General features: G+C 49.6%; 1 protein-coding gene across 4 annotated transcripts in view; it reads right to left on the bottom strand.

Annotated features, from left to right (window-relative positions):
• The window catches only part of LOC123347049 (C-type lectin domain family 2 member B-like), a 67,828-nt gene that overhangs the window by 10,312 nt on the left and 30,518 nt on the right, over positions 1-26,998 (bottom strand). For 2 of the 4 annotated variants that reach the window (XM_044984478.1, XM_044984479.1), the window contains exon 1: positions 4,582-4,726. The exons of the other annotated variants lie outside the window; for them this stretch is intronic. The gene's annotated coding sequence lies outside the window, so the exon portion shown is untranslated. Of the gene's footprint in view, positions 1-4,581; positions 4,727-26,998 lie in introns of those variants that run through there. 4 annotated transcript variants of the gene reach the window in all.

Below are 26,998 nucleotides of genomic sequence, written 5' to 3'. Positions count from 1 at the left end.
CTGTAAACTTCCAAGCTCATGTGCAGCGAACCACAGATAATTGTGGTGTGTGTTACATCACAGCTGTAAATCATTCGTCCCAACTCAGTCACTGCCAACAGCTTCTCGCTGACTCAGCTACGCTTTTAAACACTCAGCGCTTGGCTACATAGGGAAATTGACCGGAATAACCATTTCAGAATACGCTATTTCAGACCAGCTCCCTGTTCAGATGGTATTGTGGGAAAAAAATGATTTTATTCCAGAAGAATTACTCTACTTGGGATTTTGCACTAATTATTCCAGAATAAGGTGGCGTTTGTTCCAGAAGAGAGTGTCCACTTGCTCTCCAGAATAGCTATTGCTGTCAATTTCCCTGTGTAGATGAGCCCTTATAAAACTCCCATGGACTTCAGTGGGGCAGGATCAAATCTGTTTGACAGTGCACAGCACAATGGGCAGCCTGCACCCTCATTTGGGCCTTTGGGTGCTACAGCCATAGAAATAATAATAATAATAATAATTAATACATCTCTAATAACATAACACTCATTTCTTATCTAGTGCTTTTCATCAATAGATCCCAAGTGCTTCACATGTATTCACCCTCCCAACATGCCTTTGAGATAGGCAACTGCTGTTACCCCTAATGTACAGATCGGGAAACCAAGCCACGGAGAGGCTAAGTGCCTTGTCCAAAGTCACTCAAGAAGTCTGCGGTGGAGCAGGGGATTGAAGCTGAGTGTCCCAAGGCCTAGCTAGTGCCCTAACCACTAGGTGATCCTTCCTCTAAATAAGAAAAAGATATCAAGAAACTGAGGTGCTGGAGCTCTGCAAGCCACTCCACTTCGGAATCATTTCACTGCATTCTAATTCTTGAATCAAAAGTTTCTGTATAAAAGGTTCTTGGCTAAGAGGGAAAGAAAAGTGTCAGAATCCTGCTACTGGGATATTCAATCAGGATGAAATTTAAGCTGGGCAAGGGCAATGCAACACATAAATCCCACATCAAGGCTTTATGTGGATTGGCAGGATGTCTGGTTATTACAGATTGCGAATGACTCACCGTCCAGAGATCTGCAACACTTTGAACTTCCAGTCATGCGCTGGGTGGCTTGAAATGTTATGAGGCAGTAGTGCTATGTGACTTCCAAATGACCTGACCTCAAAGTATATTCCTGCCTCACCTTCAGTGACAAAATCACCCCCAATCTCCTGGCCGCATGTACGCTAAACCCCTTCCCTTATGTTCCTACTATCGGGGGTGCAGCCCTGCTGACACCTCCACCATCAGGGACATGGTGTAGGGGAGTCCGTCACAGACAGCACACTCATTGGAGAAAATTCACCCTGCAAACATTGCCCCCCCACCCTGCTCCTGAAAGAAACTGAGCTGCTGACTCTTTGCATCTCATTCAGTTAGGAACCATCTAGTTGCATTTTAATTATTGAATGAAAAATGTATGTGGCTGTAAGAACTTCTGGGAAAGAAAGAAAGAAAGAAAGAAAGAAAGGGAAGCCCCAGGATTCCTGCTACAGAGGGCAGCTTTGTAGGGGGCGTGAAAGGATATTCACTCTGGGGGACATTTACCCCTGTGCAAGACTTAAATGCTGCACAGGCATCATGCTGGCTCTCTGTGCAGGAGTGGATCTCACCCTAAAGCAGAAGTAATTGCAAGGAGATGGACTGAGAACGCTGTCAACAATGCAATTGATAAGCAGGCTCGGAGGATGTGAAAACAAGGAAATAGGCTGATAGTTCAATCGATTCCAACACATGAGTGAGATCTCTGATGACCTGGCCAGAACTGGACAATTGGAAACTCGGGTGGGAATGACAACGGGTGAGGATGTGGGAAAATAGGAAGATATTAACTGAGGAAGAGATGAACGCTCCTCTGACTGAGATCAAAGCATCTCAGAGAATAAAAATGTCTGTCATGAGATTGTGGCCGGGGTATGTGGCAGGACTGACCATCACTAGAGATGAGACCGAGATTATATGCAGTCTGCATGAAGGGGCAGGAATATGTTAACTGAACACCTGCCCACACTTGTCAATTTAATACTATAAGGAAAGGGAAGCTTTATGGATCAAGCCCTACAAAGGACCCCATACGAGTTGCCACATTCATTCTCAAACTTCCTGGCCTGATACAACTATTGCAGGACAGGAAAAGAGGCAGACAGAACGAAGGACGCACCTTGCCTGCTTCCTAAACCAACTCCTCTCATCTCCTGGCCATAAGAAGGCACACACCACACTGAGACCCACATGCTAGATCTGTGTGTTGGGCTGGGGAGGGGATCTAGTCTATAAGGTACTTACAAGGGGCTTGGCCTCTAGGATGTGAAACACTGACTGCCACCTGGAACGTGTGTAGCACCAGCGGTGAGTCGGTAGGGAGACGGTGCAGGGAGAGAATGCCTCCCCACAGCAAAAAACCTTATAATCCATGCAGCTGGATTTGGATGATTCCCCCTTCCCCCATTTCGAACACTGCACCTCACACCTGATTTAGAAATAAAGCTTCAACTACCAACAAAATCTCCCTCTCCCTGCATGCAGCAGCCAGTCTCACTCCTCCCAGCCTTAACAGGGCCGCCAGGGCCCAGCTGAGTACATCAGCGCTCACAGCCCTGAGCAAGCATCCTGCAGAGAATCAGGCATCCTGCCAGAAGCAGTGTTCTGGGCTTCTTTATCTTGATAAATCTGTTACTTCGTAAATGGGAGATTTCCCCTCACAGCAACCCCTGGCAAGCCTAATAAGTTTCCAGATTGGAAACAGGGTTTCTATTTAGCGATTTCCTCAGTGTCGTCTTATCTTAATTATAGTATTTCCTAAGTCACATAATGTATGAGATTTGTACAGTGAAAGTGAGCTGCAAGTCAGTTTCCTTGACGTATCTCTGATGGCCGCTTGGTCGGACACACTGGGGTAAATGAAATGCTCCATCTTTAGACAGACTAGGCCCATGGGTGAGGTGATATCTTTCACTGGACCAAATTCTGTTGGTGAGAGAGACACGCTTTCCAGCTACACAGAGCTCGTTTTCAGGTCTGGAAAACTGACGAAGAGCTCTAAGTAAGCTTGAAAGTTTGTCTCTCTCCCCAACAGAAGTTGGTCCAGTAAAAGATATTACATAGGGGGACCAGATAACAAGTATGAAAAATGGGAGGGGGGGGGTAAATAGGCACCTATGTAAGACAAAACCCCAAATATTGGGACTGACCCAACAAAATCAAGACATCTGGTCACCCTAATATCACCTCACCCACCTTGTCTCTGTAATATCCTGGGACCAACGTGGCTACAACAACGCAGCATGCGGAGTCTTCGAAATGTTAGGAATCACTTGGTTACATTTTAACTATTTAGCAAAGTGTCTCGATGAAAATCAACACAGCAGAAAGAAAAGTAGGATTCAAAGGGGACTTAAAAGGCTGCCCAGATCTTGTAGGGAGAAGTAGTTGCACGGAGACAGACTGAAGGATGGAAATATAGAACATTAAAGAGGACGATGGCGACTGAGGCTGGAGAATCAGAACAAAGGATAATAGCAACATCTAGTTTTTTTGTCCATAGATCTCAAAGCACTTTACGGATGGGGAAGAAGGCTGGGGATTGGGCTTGGTCTTGGAGAGTGGGGTGCAGGCTTATCTGGGGTGGCTGCCAGTCAGTGGCTCAGCATGGCTAAGGCAGGCTCCCTGCCTGTCCTAGGTCCATGGTACATTGCTCCTGGGAAGCAGCCAGCAGGTCCTGCACCTGAACCGCCTGCCCCAGCCCTGAGCCCTCCCAAACGTGGAGCTCCCTCCACCACCCCAAACCTCTCATCCCCAGCCCCACCCCAGAGCCAGCACCCCCAGCCCAAAGCCCTCACCCTCTCCCACACCCCAGCCAGGGCCGGCTCCAGACCCCAGCGTGCCAAGCGCGCACGTGGGGCGGCATTTTAACTGGAGGGCGGGAGGCGGGTCCGGCGGACCTTCCGCAGTCATGCCTGCGGGAGGTCCAACGGAGCCGTGGGATGACCGGACCTCTCGCAGGCATGACTGTGGAAGCTCCACCGTAGGCGCGGGACCAGCGGCACGTCTGCGGGAGGTCCCACGGAGGCGCGGGACCGGTGCCCGGCAGCGCGAGCGGCGCAGCGCGCCGCCCTGCTTGGGGCGGCGGAATTCGTAGAGCCGCCCCTGACCCCAGCCCTCTACCTCAACCCACAGCCCCCTCCCACACTCTGAATTCCTTGGTCTCCCCCCGCAGCCTAGAGCCCCCTCCTGCACCCCAAAACCCTCATCCCTGGCCCCACCCAAGAGCCCCCTCACACACCCTAACCCCCTGCCTCAACCCACAGCCCCCTCCAGCACTTCGAAACCCTCAGTCGCCCCCTCAGCCATATATTATTCCCAGACCCACTCTAGGGCTTCAGCCACCATATCACATTGCATCTCATAGCCCTGCCCCCAATGGACCCAGGCAACGGGTATGGAGGAAGAATGCTCTGATGAAACAGACACGTTCCACACCAAGCACAATGTTAGCACTTCAGCAACAACAACAAGAAGTCTCTCCCCATTTCTATATGGCAATACAATTTGCATCTTACCTTTGGGGAGATACCCTGGGCTGTTGGCAAGCAGAGCGCACTCGGCAGAACCAGCCCAGCAGAGCTCCAGACAGCGAGATGAGCTGCTGGCAAGGCAGGAGCGGGAGAAGTATTAAACAGCAGTGTGGATGCACATGCTGGAGTATGAGACTGAGCCAAGATGTACTGCCGTCAGGAATGCTGGGCACTTATATTGCTCAGAAGTAGCTGGGCAGCCTGCCAGCCAAGCCAGACTTCTGCGGGCTTGGGTATTGTACAGTAACTCAGCTCTGCCAAGTACATTTCCTTTACCTGGCTGCAATGATGTCAACTCCAGCGCACAGAGGGGTGTCCCCATCACTCTTTCATGACCAGAGAGTGACATAAAAGACCCACCCCGATCACTCTCCCCCATGCACCTTAAAGCCCTCACTGCCAGCTATGATAGGGACCCCCTGCAAACGTCACCAGCGTGGTGGACATGCGGGGGATGAGAGCGCCGAGTAACTGGGCAAGGCCACCCTGCAGACATTGCTGTGGGGAAGCAATGTCTGACATGAACCCAGTGGAACCAGTTGTGCAGAGCTGATCCGTAGAAGGACACGGTCACTGAGTAAAGCCAGTGCTGGCTGAGTGTTTACTGAACGCCACGGCTAAACCCCAGATGGATGCAGAGTGGAGAGGGGGGTCTGCACTCAGCGGGAGAGACACCCTGAAGTCAATGGGGAGAAGAGAGGGGGGGAGAAGCTGGGTAAACACACCCTGCATTTTCTTCTCTCCAGACACCCTGTGTAACCCACTGCTCAGCCCCTCCCCAGCTCCTTCCCCGGCCCCCCTCCCTGCCACCCTGCACACCCCTGATTGGAAGGCAGTGCCAGTCAAACACACCGAATTAACTCTGGCCCTGGGGAAGGAATGAGCAGATGGGGAAGCAGCCTGGGAAATTGAGAAAGAAAGCAAAGAAAGAGTGAGGAGCTGTCCCTGGAGTAAGAGCAGAAAGGGAGGAGAGCCAGGTCCTGGCAACAGGGGACTCCTGTCAGCTCTCCCCCTGCCGGCGACAGGAGCTGAGACCACGTACCCGACCCACCGACGTGAGCTCCCACCGCACGCCAGCACCAGAGCAGAGCAGGGACCGGCTGGACTGACCCAAGCAGGGGAGGGGATTGCGTTGGCGTGGGGCAGAGGCTCTGTGTGTGTCTAGCCAGGCGGGGTGAGGGAAGAACAGTTTTGCTCTATGCTATGCCAGGGAGAGGGAGCATGTGAACCCCTGGCTAGAGATCCTGACTTGGGTCTGTCCCTGGCTTGGCTGGGTTAGATGAAAGTGTGGTGCGATTGTTGAGTGTGGTGCTGGTTCCAGGGTTACTCTGAGCACCCCCACGAGGGCGGGCAGGCGGCTGTGCCGAGGCGCATGGCTCGGACCTGGGACCCCTTCCCTGATGCTGGATACCCCCGTCTGACAGAGATTAGGGCTGAGTCTTAACAAATAACCCCTCCCCCCGTGTATGGAGCAATCAAACTTCCCTCTCACCTGGGGCAGGCTGCTCTGCGCAACTGTCAACTAAGTCACATGGCATCTGTCTGTCCCCACTCTGTGTACAGGCTCACACCCCAGAGGCAGCCTCTGATTGCAGCCTCCTGAACCAAGATGCTGGGAGCTCTGCCCTCGGGAAGCAAGCTCAGAAGTGGCTCAGGTAAAAGAATTCTCCTCTCTGAGCTCTAACTGCTGTACGGTCGTTCACTTGGCAGAACGCCTGGAAAGGGGCGCGTGGGAATAAGGAAACAGCAGAAAGTGCGGGGAGCTTGCACAAGGTCCTACACACACCCTTGGTAACACAGGACAGTTTTTCATTATGAAAGGAGCTTTGCACCAGTCTCCTGCATCCTCCAGCGAATCGCTTCCCTGTGACATCGCGTCCCGCACCACAGAGTCCCAGCTTTCCTCCTCTTTAAAACCCAAAGTGACAAGACTGAGACATGTAGTCCACATGGATTACACCGGGCACCAGCCGCCACTGTATTGTGTGTGTAACAGCTAGCTAACCCCAGCCTGTGACAGCTACACAAACTGGGGCGGGAGCCAGCCATGCCACTGCTCCTGGGAAATATACCACAAAGGCAGCGTGTTTTCCTCACAAGGCCCGGGGCATGAGAGGAATGTGAGATTACCACTGCTGACTAAAGTAGGCAAACAACAACACTCCACCCTTGCTACCTCCTGCACTACAGCAACTCCCCACGTCTGGAAGGTTCACCTGGCAACAAGATTCCTGGCTTAATGAAGCAAGTGCATCCAGCAATGACAGTGCCCCCCTCTCTATGCAAGGCACTAGTGGGCAATTGACCTGACCGTCACGGCAAGCCCCAATCTGTGAAGACAGAGAGGGAGGGAAGGAATGGATTTTGCAATGAGCTACAGTGCAAGGGAAGGGCAGTGGATTGCACCAACTAGGGACTGTACCCCAAATCAGTGCAGGGGTGAATGCACTGTACCCCTGAGTCAGAGCAGGAAGGAGTGGGGAGAACTCCATTCTGACTTCTTTGTTTTGTCTCTCTCAGACTTGGCAGAATGCATGACTGGAAAGGGAAACATGCTGTTTATCAAGCCTGAAGGGCTAGTTTGGGACCGTGACTTATGAGAGAGCTCTGCATGGGTGTGACACGTCTTCATGGCACGTCTCTAAGCTGGAAGCTGGCAGCCAGCCCAGGAAAAACAGGCAATTCTGACATTGCAAACATTCCAATCGGTCTGATTCATGGTGGTTCTGCTGAGTGAAGGAGCAGTGGCCATGTGAAAGGTCAGTCTCTCAGCTTTGCTGCCCTAAGATAGGGTGACTCGATGTCCCGATTTTATAGGGACAGTCATGATTTTTGGGTCTTTTTCTTATATAGGTTCCTATTACCCATCAACCCTATTCCGATTTTTCACATTTGCTGTCTGGTCACCCTACCTTAAGATCTAACGCTGCATCCCACTGGGAACCCAGCCTGTGCCCACTAGAGGCTTGCATAGGTTGTGCAGCGTGGTTGTAGCAAGATGCAGTCACCTTGGGCAGCTGTAGGAATTGTGTGCTGCCCCATGCACTTCAATGGGGAGTTAACTCCAGGATCCATTGCTTTGAGGGGGCTCATCAACCCCATCCCAGGATTGATTCAGGCTAGTGGAGGATGGCAGTCACTGCAGGGGGCCTTCACTCCCTCCTCAGCTATTGAATATTGAGGTTCATTGGCAAGAACCAACCCATCTCCCAACAAGCTGTCATTTGGAAGAACCTATAACCTGTTCATTCAGAGCAGCTGCCCCAGCATTTCCTGGACAAAGAGCCCTCAGTGTAGGCTCTACCGGGATACATGCATCAGTGGGCAGTTCCCTCTGAATGCAGCAGCCACTGAAATTTTCTGCTGCACCCCAAGGTCTCTCTCCGCACAGGGTGGGACCTGGGTCTTCTGCACACTGGCAGGGGTGGGGTGGTGGTGGGAGCATATTAAGATTTTGCTCCAACAGAAGGGAAGTACAGAGAAGTATTGAATAGGGGTGGGGTCCAGTGCCCACCCTTCTCCAACCCCGCTGTCCCTGTGCTGGGCCCAGGGTGAGTCATCCCCACTAGTGCTGGTCCCAGGAGGTAGCCTATGGAGGAGGAAGGGGTGCAGAAGACTAACCAGTAGAATGTGATTGTTAAGGTCTGGTGTCTGCTTAGGCATGGTGGCTGGGAGCAACATCACTGCCCAGGCTGGGTTCCCAGGTTCCCAAGGGCTGCGGCATTAGGATCCATGGCTGTCAAGCGGAGAGACTGAGCTTCAACGTGGCCACTGCTTCCTTGCTCATCAGAAGCAGGGATGAAAGTAACTTAAAACTCTTACTGGAAGGGGGTGGAGCCTTGAGCAGAAGGGCGGGGCCTCAGGCAGAAGGGGTAGGGCTGGGTCAGCCTCCCTTCAGCGCTGCCCAGGCCACGCCACCAGGCGCTCTGGCAGCGCTTTAATGTCAGCTGTGTACGGGTCTGTACTGGCAGCCACTTCTTACCGGTACACCATACTGGCCAGTACCGGCCCACTTTCCCCTCTGCTCAGCAGAATCACCGGCAATGAGTGGGACCCGCTGGAATATTTGCAATGTCAGAATCGCCCCTTACTCCTGGGCTGGCTGACAGCTTCCAGCTTAGAGACGTGCAGTGAAGAGCTCGCTGTGATTATGGGCAGGGCTAGGTTCACTCAGCTCACAGGCTTCTGTAAGTCACATGTTGTGCCGGTGCTCCCTTCCTAAATATCAGTACGGTTTGTTTGTGTGAAAGCCAGGCTTAGTGTTTGTGGGTGTTCCTGTAGTGCCTAGAGGCCCCAGCTGAGATCAGGGCCCCATCGTGCCAGACACTCCACACAGAAACAGTCTCCAGAGGCTTGGGGGGCAGTGTGGCGTAGTATCGTGGCATAGCATGCTGGACTGGCATTTGGGATATGGGGGTTCTAACCCTTGGGCTGCTGTGTGACTTTTGGGCATCACTTTGCATCCTTGTGACTCTTCTTCCCCACCTATAAAGAGATCTACAGACGAGAAATGCTCCATGAGAACTACATGTTGCTAGTATCAGAGGGGGAGCCGTGTTAGTCTGGGTCTGTAAAAGCAGCAAAGAATCCTGTGGCACCTTATAGACTAACAGACGTATTAGAGCATGAGCTTTCGTGGGTGAATACCCACTTCGTCGGATGTTGCTATTGTCCTTTGTTCTGATTCTCCAGCCGCAGTCCCCTCTTCTCTTTATTTTCTATATTTCCATCCTTCATTCTGTCTCCGCACAACTGCTTCTCCCTACAAGACCTGTGTATCCTTTAAGTGCCCCTTGAACCCTACTTCTCACTTTCCTTTGTTGATTTTCATAGAAACATTTTGCTAAAATACTTAAAATGCAGCAACCTGATTGCCTTCTATGATGCGATAACTGGCCCTTTGGATATGGGGAAAGCGGTGGATGTGGAGTCAAGATATATCACATCCACTGCTTTCCCCATATCCAAAGGGCCAGTTATCTCATCATAGACGGCAATCAAGTTGGTCAGGCATGACTTGCCCTTGGTGAATCCATGTTGACTGTTCCTGATCACCTTCCTCTCCTCCAAGTGCTTCAGAATGGATTCCTTGAGGACCTGCTCCATGATTTTGCCGGGGACTGAAGTGAGACTGACTTGTCTGTAGTTCCCTGGGTTCTCTTTCTTCCCTTTTTGATAGATGGACACTATATTTGCCTTTTTCCAATCGTCCGGGACCTCCCACAATTGCCACAAGTTTTCAAAGATAATGGCCAATGGCTTTGCAATCACATCAGCCAACTCCCTCAGCACCCTTGGATATATTAGATCTGGACCCATGGACTTGAGCATGTCCAGCTTTTCTAAATAGTCCTTAACCTGTTCTTTCACCACTGGGGGCTGCTCACCTCCTCCCCATACTGTGTTGCCTGGTGCAGCAGTCTGGGAACTGATCTTGTCTGTGAAGACTGAGGCAAAAAAAGCATTGAGTACTTCAGCTTTTTTTCACATCATCTATTACTATGTTGCCTCCCCCATTCAGTAAGGGTCCCACACTTTCTCTGACCTTCTTCTTGTTGCTAACATACCTGTAGAAACCCTTCTTGTTACCCTTCACTTCCCTTGCTAGCTGCAACTCCAATTATGATTTGGCTTTCCTGATTATATGCTCCCTGCATGCTCGAGCAATATTTTTATACTCCTCCCTAGTTATCTATCCAAGTTTCCACTTCTTGTAAGCTTCCTGTTTATGTTTAAGCTCACCGAAGCTTTCACTGTTAAGCTAAGCTGGTCGCCTGCCATATTTGCTATTCTTTCTGTACATCAGGATTGTTTGTTCCTGCGCCTTCTTTAAAAGACAGCCAGCTCTCCTGGACTCCTTTCCCCCTCATATTAGCATCCCAGGGGATCCTGCCCATCGATTCCCTAAGGGAGTCAAAGTCTGCTTATCTGAAGTCCAGGGTCCATATTTTGCTACTCTCCTTTCTTCCTTTTGTCAGGATCCTGAACTCAGCTATCTCATGGTCACTGCTGCCTAGGTTGCCACCCACGTCTACTTCCCCTACCAATTCTTCCCTGTTTGTAAACAGCAGGTCAAGAGATACTGTGATACACGGAACAAGATACTGTGAGCTCTGCCCTCAGGAAGCAAGATCAGAGGTTGTTCAATGTACTCTGATAAAAGAGGGCTTCCCTCCGAGTTCTATTTAACTGCTGTACAATCATTCACTTGGCAGAAGGCCCGGAAAGGGCTGTGTGGGAATGAGGAAACGGCAGAAAGTGGTGGGAGTTCGCATCAGCAGCAGGTTTAGCCAATGCAGGTTCCTCAACACATCATGATCACGGCCAACCCTCATCTTCTCCTGTGGATCTAGCAATGGTTCTTAGCTGGCTCCCAACACTGTCATCCCTCAGCACCTCAAAATCTTTTCAGGTGTTTCTCCTCACAACACCCCCATGCGGCACGGCTGCGATACCCGTTGTACGGATGGAGAACCAAGGCACAAACTTGCCACAGATCGCACAGGAAATTGAACCTGGGCCTCTTAAGTCACAGGCTAGCATCCTAACCACTGAACCATCCTTCCTCTGGCTGGGCCATTCTGTGGGAGGAAAACCAGGCCTATGTCGATGCTAGGCCAGAATTATTCTTAGAGGCCCAGCTCATGCTGTAGCAGCATCACACACAAGTAAACCTTCCCTCCTGCCCTGCCCTTGGTAGCACAGGAGAGGTTTTCATTATGAAAGGAGCTCTGCACCAGTCTCCTGCATCCTCCAGCAAAATGTTTCCCTGTGACAGCCCCCTCCCCGAGTCCCAGCTTTCCCCCTCTTTAAAACCCAAAATGACAGGAAACGAAGACCTGCAGCCCACATGGATTACATGGGGCACCAGCTGCCACTGCACTGCATGTGCAACAGCTAGCTAACCCCAGCCTGTGACAGCCACACAAGTTGAGCCAGGGGCCAGCCATGCCACTCCTTGTGGGAAACATTCGTGGAAGATAAGAAGCTGCCTGCTATTGTCACAGTGCACAGGGGAGGGGGAGGACTGTGCAATACAATGAGATCACCGAAAAAGATGAAAGGAAGTGAACACCACCACCACTTCACCCTTGCTACCTCATGCACTCCACAGATCTCTCCAACTCTGGGAGATTCACCCTGCAACAAGATTTCCTGCTTCCACAAACACATGATGTAAGCAAGTGAACAGACACACAGTGAGAGACGATCCCTGCCTCAAGGAGCTGACGTACAAGAAGGATTATTATCCCTTACAGATGGGCATTGAGGCCCAGAGAGATGCAGTGTCTTCCCCACGGTCACCGAGGGAATCTATGGCAAAGCTGAGTATTGGTCTTGTGCCTAGACCACAAAATCACCCTTCTCCAGCAGGACCAACCCATGTACGTGTGTAGACTGATCCAGGAGGTGTGTTACTGGCCCCTCTGCCTGCCTTGGCTCTGAGGGACAGTATTCCACAGCGCTGCAAACAAGTGGGTGACCCCCATCTTGCCTGTCATGCCAGGGATTGAACCAGGCACATGTAGAGCTAAAATGTACAACCCACTATAGCTGGAGTTGGGCTTAGCCTGCAGTGGCTGTAACACACCCAACTCCTCTGTGGTTAGGGCTCGTCTGGCAGGGCTGAGCAGTGGGTTACACAGAGTGTCTGGAGAGAAGAAAATGCAGGGTTTATTTACTCCCCAGTGACTTTGTGGTTCCTTCCTGTTGAGTGTTACACCCTCTCCTCCTTCTGCATCAATCTGGGGGGCAGTCGCGGAGTTCAGTAAAAAGCATTTGCAGAGCACTGGCTTTATTCAGTGACAATGTTCTTCTACTGATCAACTCTGCACAACCCGAGAACTGGTTCCACCCACATGTGCCAGAGCCTTGTAAAGGGACACATCCCCACAGCAGTGTCTGCAAGGTGACTTTGCCCACTCAGTCTGCTCTCTGTGCAGGGTTCATCTCCCCCATGTCCACCGTGCTGGGGACTTCCACAGGGAGCCCCTGTCATAGCAGGGAGCTGGGAGGGAGGGTTTTAGGGTGCACAGCGGAGAGTGTTCAGAGTAGGGTTTGTATGTCACTCTCACTCAGTGAAAGGGTGATGGGAATATTCTGCTGGGCCCTGGAGCTGTGGTTGCAGCTAGATGAAGTAAACGTGGTGAGAGAGTTGTGTCATCTTACAGTGGGCTTGGCTCATAATAAAGAGGCTTGGCTGGCAGCGCAGATATTGCTGAATACACGTCATCTCATACTTCAGCATGTGCAGCCAGCTGCTTCTTTAATTCTTCTCACTTGCTGTCTGGATCTCCGCTGGGCAGGTTCTACTGAGTGCGCTCTACTTTCAAACAGCCTGACACAGCCCAGGATATCTCCACTCAAGCGGAATGCAAATTGTATTGCACAATAGAAAAACAGGATGATTTTACTGTTGTTGCTGTTGAAGTGCTAACATTATACTTGGTACAGAATGTGTCTGTCTCATCAGAGCCTTCCTTATTCATTCCCTTTAGTCTGTGTCTCCAGAAACTGTAGGGGGCACTGGGGTATAGTGTGCCATTCTGGCATTTAGATACAGGGTTTCTAATCCTAGCTCTGCCAGTGGCCTACTGTGTGAGTTTTGGGCAAGTCAATCTGCCTCCTCCTGATTCTTTTCCCCAACTGTAGAGCCCTTTGAGATCTATGGACCAAAAATGCCCTATAAGAACTAGGTGTTGCTATTGTCCTTTGTTCTGAGTCTCCAGCCTCAGTCTCCCATCATCCTCTTTAATTTTCTATATTTCCAACCTTCAATCTGTCGCAGTGCAATGATTTCTCCCTACAAGACCCATGAATCCTTTAAGTCCCCTTTGAACCCTACCTTTCTCTTTCCTTTGTCAATTTTCATAGAAACATTTTGCTAAATACTTAAAATGTAACAAAGTGATTCCAAAATTAATTAACAGATTTCAAAAACCGAACATTTCACATACCCAAGGTTGACTGCCCACTAGTGGTTTGCATAAATTGTGGGGTGTGGTTGTAGCAGGATGCAGTCCCTTTAGGCAACTATGGGAATTGTGTGCTGCCCCATGCACCTCAATGGGGTGTTAACTCCCGGACTCACCAAGCCCACCCCAGCAGTGGTTCTGTGTGTGATGGGAGGGGCAGAATGCAGAAGACTCAGCCACCCCGGTAGCAATGGGAGGGACCGCATGTTCTGCCTCTGTGGGAGGGCCCCCTGCTAGTGCTCTTCCAAATGGTGGGTGAAGCTCTGGGGTGGGGTCACAGTGAAGATTCACATGAGAGCTTTTGTCATGGCTCACCAACAGCCCTCGATTGCTGTAACCTGACCTGTTGCACTCATGCAGCGCTCTCTAGTAAATCACAGTCCCAGCCTAACCCTTCATGCTTGGCAAATAGCACATTTCCCTTTCCAGTCGTGCATTCTGACAAGTCTGATTAGAGACACAGAACTTAGAAGTCAGGATAGAGTTCTCCCCCACTCCTTCTTGCTCTGATTCAGGGGTACAGTCCCTACTTGGTACATCCCACTGCCCATAACTTGCACTGCAGCTCATTGCAAAATCCATTCCTTCCCTCCCTCTCTATCTTCACAGATTGGGGCTTGCCATCATGGTCAGGTGAATTGCCTACTAGTGCCTTGCCTAGAGAGTGGGGGACTGTCATTGCAGGATTACTCCTGAGGGCATTCTGTGGCAAAAAATGAAATATTCTGCACCAAAAAAAATTCTGCACACGATATTTTAAAATTCTGCAAATTTTATTTGTGAAATAGATGTGGAGGCTCCAGCCTGGCATTGGGGAACACAGGACTCTGGCTGCACAGAGGTGAGAGATCACTGTGCAGCTCCCTCCAGGACATGGACTCAGTCGTGAGGCTGCACCCAACCCTGACACAGCACAAGGACTTGGGCCTGCAGGTTCCCCAGAAACATATGAGGGCCCTGCCCCTCCGTGACAAGTGCATCAAGTGTGGGCGGGCAGGCGCAGCAAGGCAGGATAAAAATGTGGAGGGGCTTAGTGTGTGGGAACCCGATGTCCTGATTTTATAGGGACAGTCAGTCCCGCTATTCAGGGCTTCATCTTCTCTAAGCGCCAATTACCCCACACTTCCTGTCCTGATTTTTCACCCTTGCTATCTGGTCCCATAGTTAAGAGGGTTCTGTATTGGGCAATCTGGGTGAGGGTGTCTCAGTGGGAGATCCCGGTGCGGGGGTGGGGGTGGGGATCTGGATGCACAGGGGCTTCTTGTGGGAGTCCTGAGTGCAACCTTAATGGGACTCTGCAGGGGAGTCCAGGTGAAGGTTGTTGGGGCTCACCGGGGGGGTCTGTGTGTGGGGAGCTCAGTGGGGAGTCCAGATGTTGGGGGAGTGGGGCTCAGTGGGGTGGGGGTCCAGGTGCAGCTGGTTGGGGCTCAGTAGGGTGGGGTGCAGCGCCCAGCACAACGAGGCCCTGATCTCAGACTTGTCTTAACTGGCGCTGCTTGTGGCACTGGTCATAATGTCTTTGAGGCTGGGTGTATAGGGCAGTGTGGAATCACTGGTTATAGAATCTGCCCTGTTTCTTTTTGTTCACAGGGACATATATTCCCAGAGTCTTTAATGTTGCATGGGAATCCTTCAAAGTGTGTAAGCATACAGCTGTGCTCTCTGTGAACGGATTTTGGCCTTCAAAACGTAGGTCCTCTACCGTAGCCTGAACTTCCCTGGGGAAGCCAGAGAGATGTAGCCAGGAAGTCTTGCGCATGATGACGGATGCGGCGATGGATTGGGCCGCTGTGTCAGCAGAATCTAGAGAAACTTTCAGAGCGGTTCAGGAAATGAGGGAACCCTCTGTTATGTTGGCTTTATATTGTTCTTTTTTTATCTGCTGGAAGGTGTTCAATAAAAATTGACGTCTGAAAAAACGTTGTGTGCGTATTGGCTAGTAGGGCAGAATAGTTGGCTCTGCGAAATTGGAGGGTCGCCGATGAATAGGCTTTCCTGCCAGAGAAGTCTAGCTGTTTCCAGTCTTTATCATACTGGGTGGTTCTGGCCTGATGTTGCTTCCCCTTTTGATTAACTGTCTCTACCACCAATGAGTGTGGGATAGGGTAGGTAAACAAAAAGTCAGCTCCGTTAGCTGGTACATAGTACTTCTTGTCAGATCTTTTACAAGAAGGTGGAGCTGTGGCTGGCGACTGCCAGGCAGTTTTTGCAGGGTCCATGATGGCAGCATTAATGGGTAGAGCTATTTTGGCTGCTGGAGAAGCTTGAAGTATATCTGTCAGCTTATGCTGTGTCGTTGGTAGCAGTGATATATAAAGGGAGTCGGCTACTCATTGAAACAGATTCTGAAAAGATTTGAAATCATCTCCCGATGTCGTGAGAGGCAGCATTATTATTTCGTCAAGAGACTAAAAGAAAATGTGGGTAGGTGGGAGGGTGTAACCCTCTGGCCTATCTTCAGGTTCTTTGGCTTCCTTCTCCAGCACTTCTGGGGAAGCTGGGGTAGAAGGCGAAGATGATTGTGGTGTCCTGAACCTGGGGGGGTTGGAGGACTTAATGTTCTGGACCCTGCATAACACCCATGGATCCCAATATACCCAGTTTGGTGGGAGGTCATGGGAGGGGGCACCCACTGTGGGGGTTGTCAAGCTGTGCTCTGCTGCCGTGAGCAGGGGCGGCTCCAGGCACCAGCCCCAAGCGTGTGCCTGGGGTGGGAAGCCACGGGGGGCGCCGTGCCGGGCGCCATAAGAGCTGCAGTCAGGCTGCCTTCGGCAGCATGCCTGCGGGAGGTCCACAGGTCCCGCGGGCATGCTGCCGAATCCGCATTACCGGTGGACCTCCTGCAGGCATGCTGCTCCTGAAGGCTGCCTGACTGCTGTGCTTGGGGCAGCGAAATACATAGAGCCGCCTCTGGCCGTGAGGGTCCAGGTTTGGGTGAGGAATGGCGAGGGGTGTACATCCCTGCTTCTACTTCCTCCTCTTCATCTCTGGAAAGAGGAGGGGCTGAGCCAGCAGGGGTAGTATTCAAGCTTGGCCCTGGTCTGGCTCGGGTGCCGCAGGTGCCAAGAAGCAGAGTTCCTGGAGTAGAAGGGATGAGGAGTTCCTCCTGGCTGACACACTGTTGAGGCACAGGGAGGCTCGATACTGAAGTGGGAGGCAAGCTCTGGCTGGGAATCAGCGTGAGCCTTGCTGATGCAGCAGATTTGCTGTACTGTATTGGTGCAGCAGGTGGCACCATTGTGCTGCTCAGTGCCTGGATTCTCTTAGGTTCCCTCAGTGCTGAGGTAGGAGGCTCAGTTTTGGTAGGTGTGCGTCCATGAGAGGTAGGCCTCACCGGGTCTTTTGCTCCTTGGAACATCTCAGTACTAGATGGTCCTTGTGCCTCGCGGTCTGGCACTCTCAGTGCCAGCAGACTTTGAGGTCGAGATCACTTTTTTCTAGGGGATTCTCACTGTGAAGAAGTGTGAGACCACATTTTTGTGGCTTTTTTAGGAACAGGATCCTTTGTAGCCGTTTTTGAAGAGGATCCCATGTCTGAGGCAGCTGCAAGCAAGCGCTGGCCAGGAAGCGTCCGGGACTTGGGATCGGAGGCAGGTCTGAGGGATTTCTCCATCATTAGGCGTTTTAACTGGGGACCCCTAGCCTTTCTTGTTCTTGCTGTCGGTTTTTTACAGTGGGGATACTTCTGGGCAATGTGTCTCCCCCCCAGCCAGCAGACACACTGCATGTGGCCATTGAGAGTCTGCAAGTCAGACAGCATTTGAAACCTGGAGAGCCAGGCATGTCTGAGAGGTTGTTGTTGCAAAAGAAGGGGATAGTCCCATTCCAATGCCTCTTCTGTCATTAGGCGACTGCCTGCCTGAGGCCCGGATACATGGGGAGGGAAAAGTGGTGTGGTTTTTTTTTTTTAAGGTGAAGAAAAAATGAAGGGAGAAATTAATAAAGGAAGGGTAAAAATTGAGAAAGGGCTGAAATAATAGGAATCTCTAGAGTTGTTGAGGGTGCTGGTGTTGTTCCAACCAAAGCTAAAAGCGGTAGAGAAGGAACCGGGGGATGTTTGGCTGCGCACGGGGTAACCGCTCAGTGCGGTGCAAGTCAGCTGCCAGGCATGCGCAGCCATCCAGGGCACTGCTACTACAAATCTCCAACTAGAAGTGCAGGGCCACATACTGCTAAAGTGGAGCATCCACAGGCACAGTCCTCAAAGAAGAACTAAGGTTTCTCATTCATCCTGGTGTAAATCAGGAGTAAACTCAGCTGAAATCAATGGAGTTACACTAATGTAAAGTGAGTGTGACAAGAGAATCAGGCCCTGCGTCTCCTTATTTATCTGTCCAGTGTCCAGTGCACTTTTGGTGCCATATAAATAATACTCGGGGCCACATTCTTAGCTTTTGAGAACCAGCGTAGGTTCATGTGAAGCTATGATGATTTCCACCAGCTGAGGATCTGGCCCATAACTTTGAATGGAGCCCATTCTCCATTCTTTAAGTAACCTCATGCTCCTCTATAAATATATTATTTAATAAAGTATTTTTATATCTATGTTCAGTGTTACAGTGTTGTCTATCAAGCCCTTCACAGATTTCTTTGCAGGAGCTACTTTGGTGAGAACACAAAGCCATTCCCTCTCGTTGTGTGATAAGACTGGCTCATTATAATACATAGGAACCACTTTTCTCAACCTGAACTGCAGCTGCCTCTGGGGCAGGGTGCAGCAGCTGGTTAACAGTCACATAGGATGTAGCACAGAGATCCCTCACCCAGTGTTGAAATGCAGCTGCCTCTAGGGTGGGGTGCAATAGCTGGTGAACAGCACACAGCAATGCCTTATGCTGCCTTAAGACAGAAAATGAAGTATCCCATCTCTATTTGCAACTGCATGGGGCTTCCCAAAGCGTGGGGCCTGGGGCAACCGCTCCAAACCATCCAATGGACGGGACAGCTCTGGAAATGTAGATACTGACATAAATAGGTCGATGAAAGCAGCCTCGCATCAAGCTAATCTCACCGGGCTGTAGTCATGGACCGGACCCATGAAGAGCACTCCACCTAGTGAACATCCGTTGCAAGTGCAGAAAAGACCGTTGTTCTTCGAGATGTGTTGCTCATATAGCTGACAGTGGGAGGCCAAGGAAAAAGAGACGAGCAGCCAGTCCCATAGAAAAAGGGGAGGAGTCTATGGAGGTAGCACCAAGTTTGGGCCCAGCGAGGATACAGGATGGCTTAAGGGGAACCACAAGGGATGATAGGAATGGAAGGAGCTTGCAACCAGGGGGAACGGGGGATAGGTTAGAGGACCGCACTGTCCCCAGGCGAAGGCAGGTCTACGTGATTGGGGATTCCATACTGAGAAGGTTGGACAGGCCTGTGACCAGGGCCGATCCGGAGAACAGAAGGGTGTGCTGTCTACCGGGTGCTAAAATACGGGATGTGGACCTGAGGTTGAAAAGGATCCTAAGAGGAGCAGGTAAGAACCCTTTGATCATCCTTCATGTAGGAACGAATGACACGGCTAGATTCTCGCTAGAGAAGATCAAGGGAGACTATGCCAGGTTGGGTAAGACGCTCAAGGAGATTGAGGCTCAGGTGATCTTCAGTGGGATTCTACCTGTCCCTAGGGAAGGGCGCCAAAGGGGTGACAGGATCGTGACGATTAATAGTTGGCTGAGGGAGTGGTGTTACAAGGAGGGCTTTGGGATGTATGGGCACTGGGAGGCTTTTGGGGACAGACAACTGTTCTCAAGGGATGGGCTCCACCTAAGTAGGGAAGGAAGTAGACTTCTAGGAGGGAGGCTGGCTCATCTGATTAAAAGAGCTTTAAACTAGACACTGGGGGGAGACGGTCGGGAGAGGTCCTGGTGCTCTCCACGCCAAATTTATACATTGGGAGTGAGGACAACAAGATAACAACAGATATAGCCAGAGGGGGGCAGTTAGGTGTAAGGAAGGGGGGGGGGACGGATACTAGATCTACAAGTCATACTGGAAGTACTGTGTCCCTACCGAGTTGGGTGAAAAGAGTGAGAGGAGCCCAACAGGAATAATTAGGATGTTTGTTCACCAATGCGAGAAGCTTAGGTAACAAAATGGAGGAACTGGAGCTCCTGGTCCGGGAATTGAAACCGGATATCGTAGGAATAACCGAAACATGGTGGAACGGTAGCCATGACTGGAGTACAGGTATGGAAGGGTATGTGCTGTTTAGGAAAGACCGATGCAAAGGTAAAGGTGGGAGAGTAGCATTGTATATCAATAATGAGGTGAAATGTAATGAGATAACTAGCAATGCAATGGATAATACGGAGTCTGTCTGGGCAATGGTCACATTGGGGAAGAAAACTACCAGAGCCTCACCCGGGATAGTGATTGGGGTGTGCTATAGACCGCCGGGATCTAGCTTGGAGACGGATAGAGAGCTCTTTAATGTTTTTAAGGAGGTAAATACTAATAGGAACTGCTTGATCATGGGGGACTTTAACTTCCCGGATATAGATTGGGAAACAAATGCTAGTAATAATAATAGGGCTCAGCTTTTCCTAGACGTGATAGCTAATGAATTCCTTCATCAAGTGGTTGCTGAACCGACGAGGGGGGATGCCATTTTAGATTTGATTTTGGTGAGTAACGAGGACCTTGTTGAGGAAATTGTTGTAGGGGACAACCTTGGCTCGAGTGATCATGAGCTAATTCGTTTCCAAATAAATGGGAGGATAATCAATAGTGCATCTGAGACTAGGGTGTACGATTTCAAAAGGGCTAACTTTACTAAATTAAGGCGACTAGTTAGGGAAGTGGACTGGGCTAACATATTTAGGGATCTAAAGGCAGATGACGCCTGGGGTTACTTCAGGTTGAAGTTGCAGGAGTTGTCAGAGGCATGTATCCCGAGAAGGGGGAAACGGCTCGTAGGTAGCAGTTTTAGACCGAGCTGGATGAGCAAGCGTCTTAGAGGGGTCATTAAGAAAAAACAGAAAGCGTACCAGGAGTGGAAAATGGGAGGGATCAGCAAAGAAACCTACCTTATTGAGGTCAGAGGGTGTAGGGAAGCTGTGAGAAAGGCAAAGCGACGGGTGGAGATGGACCTAGCGAAGGGGATTAAAACCAATAGCAAACGGTTTTTTAGCCATATAAATAGGAAGAAAACCAAGAAAGAAGAAGTGGGACCGCTTGAAACTTTAAACGGAGTGGAGATTAGGGATAATCTTGGAATGGCACAATATCTGAACGAATATTTTGCCTCGGTCTTTAATGAGGCTAATGAAGGGCTAAGGAATAGTGATAGAGGGACCGATGGGAATGAAGATATGGGGGTAGACATTACGGTATCTGAGGTAGAAGCCAAACTTGAACAGCTTAACGGAAGTAAATCGGGGGGCCCGGATAATCTTCATCCTAGAATATTAAGGGAATTGGCGAGGGATATTGCTAGCCCGTTAGCGATAATCTTTAATAAATCTCTAAATTCGGGGATTGTACCGTCTGACTGGAGATTAGCTAATGTAGTTCCTATATTCAAGAAGGGGAAAAAAAGTGACCCGAGTAACTACAGGCCTGTTAGTTTAACATCTGTAGTATGCAAAGTCATGGAAAAAATCTTAAAAGAGAGAGTGGTTCCGGAGCATGAGGCCGATGGCAACTGGGATAGATTACAGCATGGATTTACGAAAGGTAGATCGTGCCAAACCAACCTGATCTCCTTCTTTGAGAAAGTAACAGATTTTTTAGACAAGGGAAATGCGGTGGATCTAATATATCTGGATTTCAGTAAGGCGTTTGATACGGTACCGCATGAAGAATTACTGGTTAAATTGGAAAAGATGGGGATCGAAATGAAAATCCAGAGGTGGATAAGGAGCTGGTTAAAGGGGAGACTGCAGAGGGTAGTATTGAAGGGGGAACTGTCCGGTTGGAGGGGGGTTACCAGTGGAGTTCCTCAAGGCTCGGTTTTGGGTCCGATTTTATTCAATCTATTTATTGCTGACCTGGGAACCAAGAGTAGGAGTGGGCTGATAAAGTTTGCAGATGACACCAAGTTGGGAGGTATTGCCAATTCGGAAGAGGATTGGGATATTCTCCAGGGAGATTTGGATGACCTTGTAAACTGGAGTATTAGTAACAGGATGAAATTCAATAGTGAGAAGTGTAAGGTTATGCATTTAGGGATGACTAACAAGAACTTTAGTTATAAGCTGGGGACGCACCAGTTAGAAGTAACGGAGGAGGAGAAGGACCTAGGAGTCCTGGTTGATCGTAGGATGACTATGAGTAGGCAATGTGATGTGGCCGTTAAAAAAGCTAATGCGGTCTTGGGATGCATTAGGCGAGGCATTTCTAGTAGGGATAAGGAGGTGCTAGTCCCGTTATATAAGGCGTTGGTGAGACCTCATTTGGAGTATTGTGTGCAGTTTTGGGCTCCCATGTTTAAGAAGGATGAATTCAAACTGGAACGGGTACAAAGAAGGGCCACTAGAATGATCCGAGGAATGGAAGGCCTGTCGTATGAAAGGAGACTTGAGGAGCTCGGTTTGTTTTCCTTAACCAAAAGAAGGATAAGAGGAGATATGATTACACTCTTTAAATATATCAGAGGGATAAATACCAGGGAAGGAGAGGAATTATTTCAGCTCAGTGCTAATGTGGACACGAGGACAAACGGATATAAATTGTCAGTCAGGAAATTCAGGCTTGAAATTAGACGAAGGTTTCTAACCATCAGGGGAGTGCAATACTGGAACAGCCTACCGAGGGAAACAGTGGGGGCGAAGGACCTCCATGACTTTAAGATTAAGCTAGATAAGTTTATGGAGGAGATGGTATGATAGGATAACGGGCTTAGTCAATAGGTCAATTGAGTGCCACACTGGTAAATAGTACAATGGGTCAATGATATGATATAACCTTTTCCAGAGGGTATGGCTGGAGAGTCTTGCCCGCATGCTCGGGGTTCAGCTGACCGCCATATTTGGGGTCGGGAAGGAATTTTCCTCCAGGGAAGATTGGCAATGGCCCTGGAGGTTTTTCGCCTTCCTCCGAAGCATGGGGCAGGGGTCGCTTGCTAAGGAGTGGGTGGATCGGCTTATGTGGCCTGCATCGTGCAGGAGGTCAGACTAGATGATCATAATGGTCCCTTCTGATCTTGAATTCTATGATTCTATGATTCTATATCCATTTCAATTAGGTGTGCGCGCGCCGCGTGCATGTTCGTTGGAAGATTTTTACCCTAGCATGTACTTGGCTGGGGCATTGGGTGCCTGCTTGGTTCAGGATAAGCTTATGCAGTGCTCATGCAGTGCTTTACCAGCTTGCTTCAGTTGCCTTGGATGCCTCACAATAGTTTTTCCAAAACTGCAGCAGAAATCTTTCTTGCTGAGCATGCATTCTGGCTTCTATTTTGAGAAGAAAAGTTGGAACTAATACAGGTACAAGGGAATTTATGAGACTTTCTCTGGGGACTATGAGAATTTGTCTTCTTCTTTCACAATCCCCCTGAGTTTTGTGATGTATCCTTTGGGGCCTTTTGAAATCTCCCAGAATTCACTGCTTCTGGGGATCTGTGCAAGGAACTACGGGACATGTACCCAGAGGACATTGTAATTGTGCAGTGTAATGCTAGGTGACTGCTGGGTCAGCACCCAAAAGAGCATGGTTACGCTGAACACACTGCACCACTGATCACTGCAACTACGCAGTCCCACCAGTTCATTTCTCGATAATCCAACAAGAAACAGACAAAAGGTGGGAGGTGAGGGATACAATTATACATTTTGCTATTATATTGTTGTAACCACATACAATTAACCCATCTGTCCCTAGACATTAATTAGCTCATTACTTACAGGTGTAATAGAGATGGGATCGTATGGGAAAAGATTCGGGGTGGGTTGCTGAACCTGACACGATTTTTAGGGGGCTGCATCGAACCTTTGAGAGCCCAGATCCACAAGGAAGAGAGAAATAAAACATGACTTGCAATGTTCTCTTTGTGGTATTGGTTCCTCTTTTCTTTTCTGTAAAGCTGAAGTAGTTAGTTCAAATTTAAAAACAAGAAGTTGAAAGAGGCAGATGTGAAAACAGAACAAACTCTAAAACAAACGGAAGCCCAAGTAAGGAGAAAAATGAGGTTAAAAAGCTGCTGGAACAGTAGTCCTCAAACTTTTTACTATCACACTCGACACAATGCATGTGAGTTCAAGCTCCAGCATCCCATGCACTAGGGATAATGCTCACATGTGTCTATTATTGAGATACTGGAGAATCCAAATGCTGTTCTGCCCAACTGGTTTCACTCACTGCTACTTATCTGCTGCCAAAATGACAAAGTCAAAAGTACAAGGCATTCATTTCTTTCCCTCCCACACACGTAGCCCCTTAGCAGGTGCCTCTCAACAGGTGACATTTCTCCTCAGTGAAGAATAGTCACTGATTCACCCCTGAGAGAGTCCCCAAGCATTGGGACAAGAGAGCAAAAGGGCCAGTGTTGGGGGCAGCCAGTGGGGAGTAGGGCATTGGACAGCATCAGGGTAGGGGAAGGATGAGGAACAGTGCCTATGTAACCCACACACCTTGTGGATGTGGTGTTCTGTCCCATCTAGTGGCCCTAAGACCACTTAGAGATCAAATGAGTCTGCACTGCAGCCTTAGCTAAGTGTCAGAGGGGTAGCCATGTTAGTCTGTATCCACAAAAACAACGAGTCCGATGGCACCTTAAAGGCTATGCCCAAATAAATCTGTTAGTCTTTGAGGCGCCACTGGACTCCTTCTAGCCTTAGCTAAGAAGCAGTTGGCTTTTAGCTCATGTGGTAGAGGCTCATGCGCTAAGCTCCCAGAGGCTCCAGGTTCAATCCCACGGCTGATAACCAAACTCCATCAGTGTTACACCTGCAGCCTTGGTGAACTGAGGAGAGATTCTGGATCAACCTCATTTACTCTGTCCCTGCTTTCCATTACCTCCATGAGCCTCCTGTTACCCAGCTTGTCCCATTCCTAGCTAGTCCCATCTATCCCTCTGCCCCACGTTCATTCCCTCAGCAGCACACGAGCCTCCATTCTCTCCCCTAGAACTAGAGGAAGAGTGAGGATGCCCTGGATAGACACAGTGAAGAGTGGCAGAACAAAAGGTTTGAAGGTGAATGAAGCCATGAAGCTGTACAGAAAGTTACGGAAAGACTTCATTCAGCCCTATCATTGCTGTTGAGCTGATGGATGCAAATCAAAGAGGAAGCCTGTTCTTCTCCTTGAGCTCTTGTCTCCCCATTAGAGCCCCTTCTCCTCACAGCTGGCAGGACCCTGAGGTTGCTGGGTGCTGCTGCCTCCTCTCCCTCCCTACTCTCTTCCTCACAATGGTTCCATGCTATCTGGACACCAGCAAGGGGGCCTCAAGAAGAGAGGAGGCAACACAATCTAACTAGCCTCGGTGCCAACCCTACTGCAGCTCTTGACAGGAGGCTGAAAAAAGACACTGCAGGGGAAATCCCTGCTCAGTCACTGCAGCCCTGCTGGTTGCTGGAGAGAGATTTTAGTGGGTGCTAGAGCAAATGTACAGGAATCTCAGAGAAAAACCCAGGCAGACATTTGCATTTTCCCAGTTTCAAGATTGTAAACAAAAGAGTAAGGCAAGAACTTTAGGGCTTCCCCAGATACCACCTCTGTCCCAGCAGTGAGGCCTAGCCCCACAGCTCAAGAGAGCCTGGCCAGGAGAATACCCTACCAAACATACTTATTCGACTCGCATTTTCCCTTTTCCCACCTCTTCTACCAGGTCCCTCTCCCTACCAGTGCCACATTCACCCCTTCTTGCTTCCAAACTCATGTCCTCCCTACCAGGGTCACCTACCGGGGTCTCTTGTTCTCCCCACTAATTCAGTCTCCAGCTATAGGCAGGGGATGGGGTGAGGTTTCTTACCCTTAGGGGCAGTAGTATATGAGAAGGCACCCCCACCAAATTATACCAGTAAGGATCCTGGAGTTTTCAGCTTTATGATATCCTAGGCCCAGGCCATGGAGTGCCTTGAAGAGAAGAACCAAGACCTGGAACTTGATTTTCTATTCTGTGGGACGCAGCTGTGGAGAGCACAGTGCAGGTCTGATGTGTTCATGGTAGTCTCTGCTGCTGAGCAGAAACTGCAGCATTCTGTATTAGCTGGTGATTCCTAAGGGCTGAGGGCTTTGTGCCCAAGTATGATTATTGCTATAGTCCAGATGGGATATGACTGAAACCAGATCGTTGTCTGCCAGGGTAGGACAGAGCCTCCTACCCAGTTGGAGATGATAGAAAGTATTAAATGTTGTTTTGAGGGTTCAGCCTCTGGGAGGAATCCAGGAGCATTCCTAACCTACAGACTGAATTGACCACTTGTGGGTGTGACCCTACAGCCAAAGCACACTGCACAAAATACTTAAATATTCATTGGTCCAAACAGAAAAAGGGCTTGACTGTATAGCCTGGTGCTTAGGCTTCCCACTTAGTGCTAAATAGAACAACAGCAGAGGCTTAGATTGACCAACCCAGAAAACTCTATTGGGAGGTGGGAGTCCTGGATTCAAATCCCCTTAGGGAAGAAAAAAAAAGAAAAGAAGGGGATTCAAACCTGGTCTCCCTTGGCCTGAGTGAGTGTTTATCCACTGGGCTTTTGATGGAGATGGGCATACACACTACAGTGTTATGAATGGGGCCTACGTTTAGCCCCTTATCTCCATTGCTTTGGTAAAAATACCCAACATTGAAACAATATGTTTTGGTGTGGGTCAGCCAAACCATTTCATCCAACTCAAAATGCTATGTCAGTTGAGAAAAAAATCAGGTTGATCCATACCACTTTTTCTCTCAGTTGTTCAGTTCAGCCACTGAATCAAAAAATCAGTTATACACAGAGACCTGTTCAGGATTGAGGATGTGGGTTAACACCCTGCTCAGATCCTTGGGATTTGGCAGCTTCAAAGGAGACTGAAAGGAAGGTTTTCTTGGCCTGTATACAGATCCAAAGAGGCACGCAACTGTTCTATTCTCTCAGTGTTGTTCTCTATCTTCTTTCCCTCTCCCACCCCATATTCCCCTTTCTCATTGTCTGCTGATTCAGAGTCATTTTGTAATGACCAACATCCCTATTTCTCTTCCTCTTAATTTAGGGTTGATATTAGCTTGTCATACTGGCTGGGGAAGTCAGAGATCCAAGGGAGAATGAACAGTTATCAGCCTTATGAAGCTGGGAGTCTTCTGGCTCACCCCAGTCCTGCCAAGCAGGTAAGCAGAATTATAGAAGGTTGTTTGAGGAGGGACAGCCCTGTGTTCTTATTCTAGGAGGGAAGAGGAAAAAGGTTACCGATGATTTTCCAGTAGGACACTGGAAAAGGAACTGTTGTCTGACTGTCTGATTCTGGGTGGTAGAGATCACAGGGGCATGGAGAGAAAACCAATTACTGTGTAA

The sequence above is a fragment of the Mauremys mutica genome, chromosome 12 (genome assembly GCF_020497125.1).
Source record: "Mauremys mutica isolate MM-2020 ecotype Southern chromosome 12, ASM2049712v1, whole genome shotgun sequence".
Lineage (NCBI taxonomy): Eukaryota > Metazoa > Chordata > Testudines > Geoemydidae > Mauremys > Mauremys mutica.
This window is presented reverse-complemented; position numbering and strand designations above follow the sequence as displayed.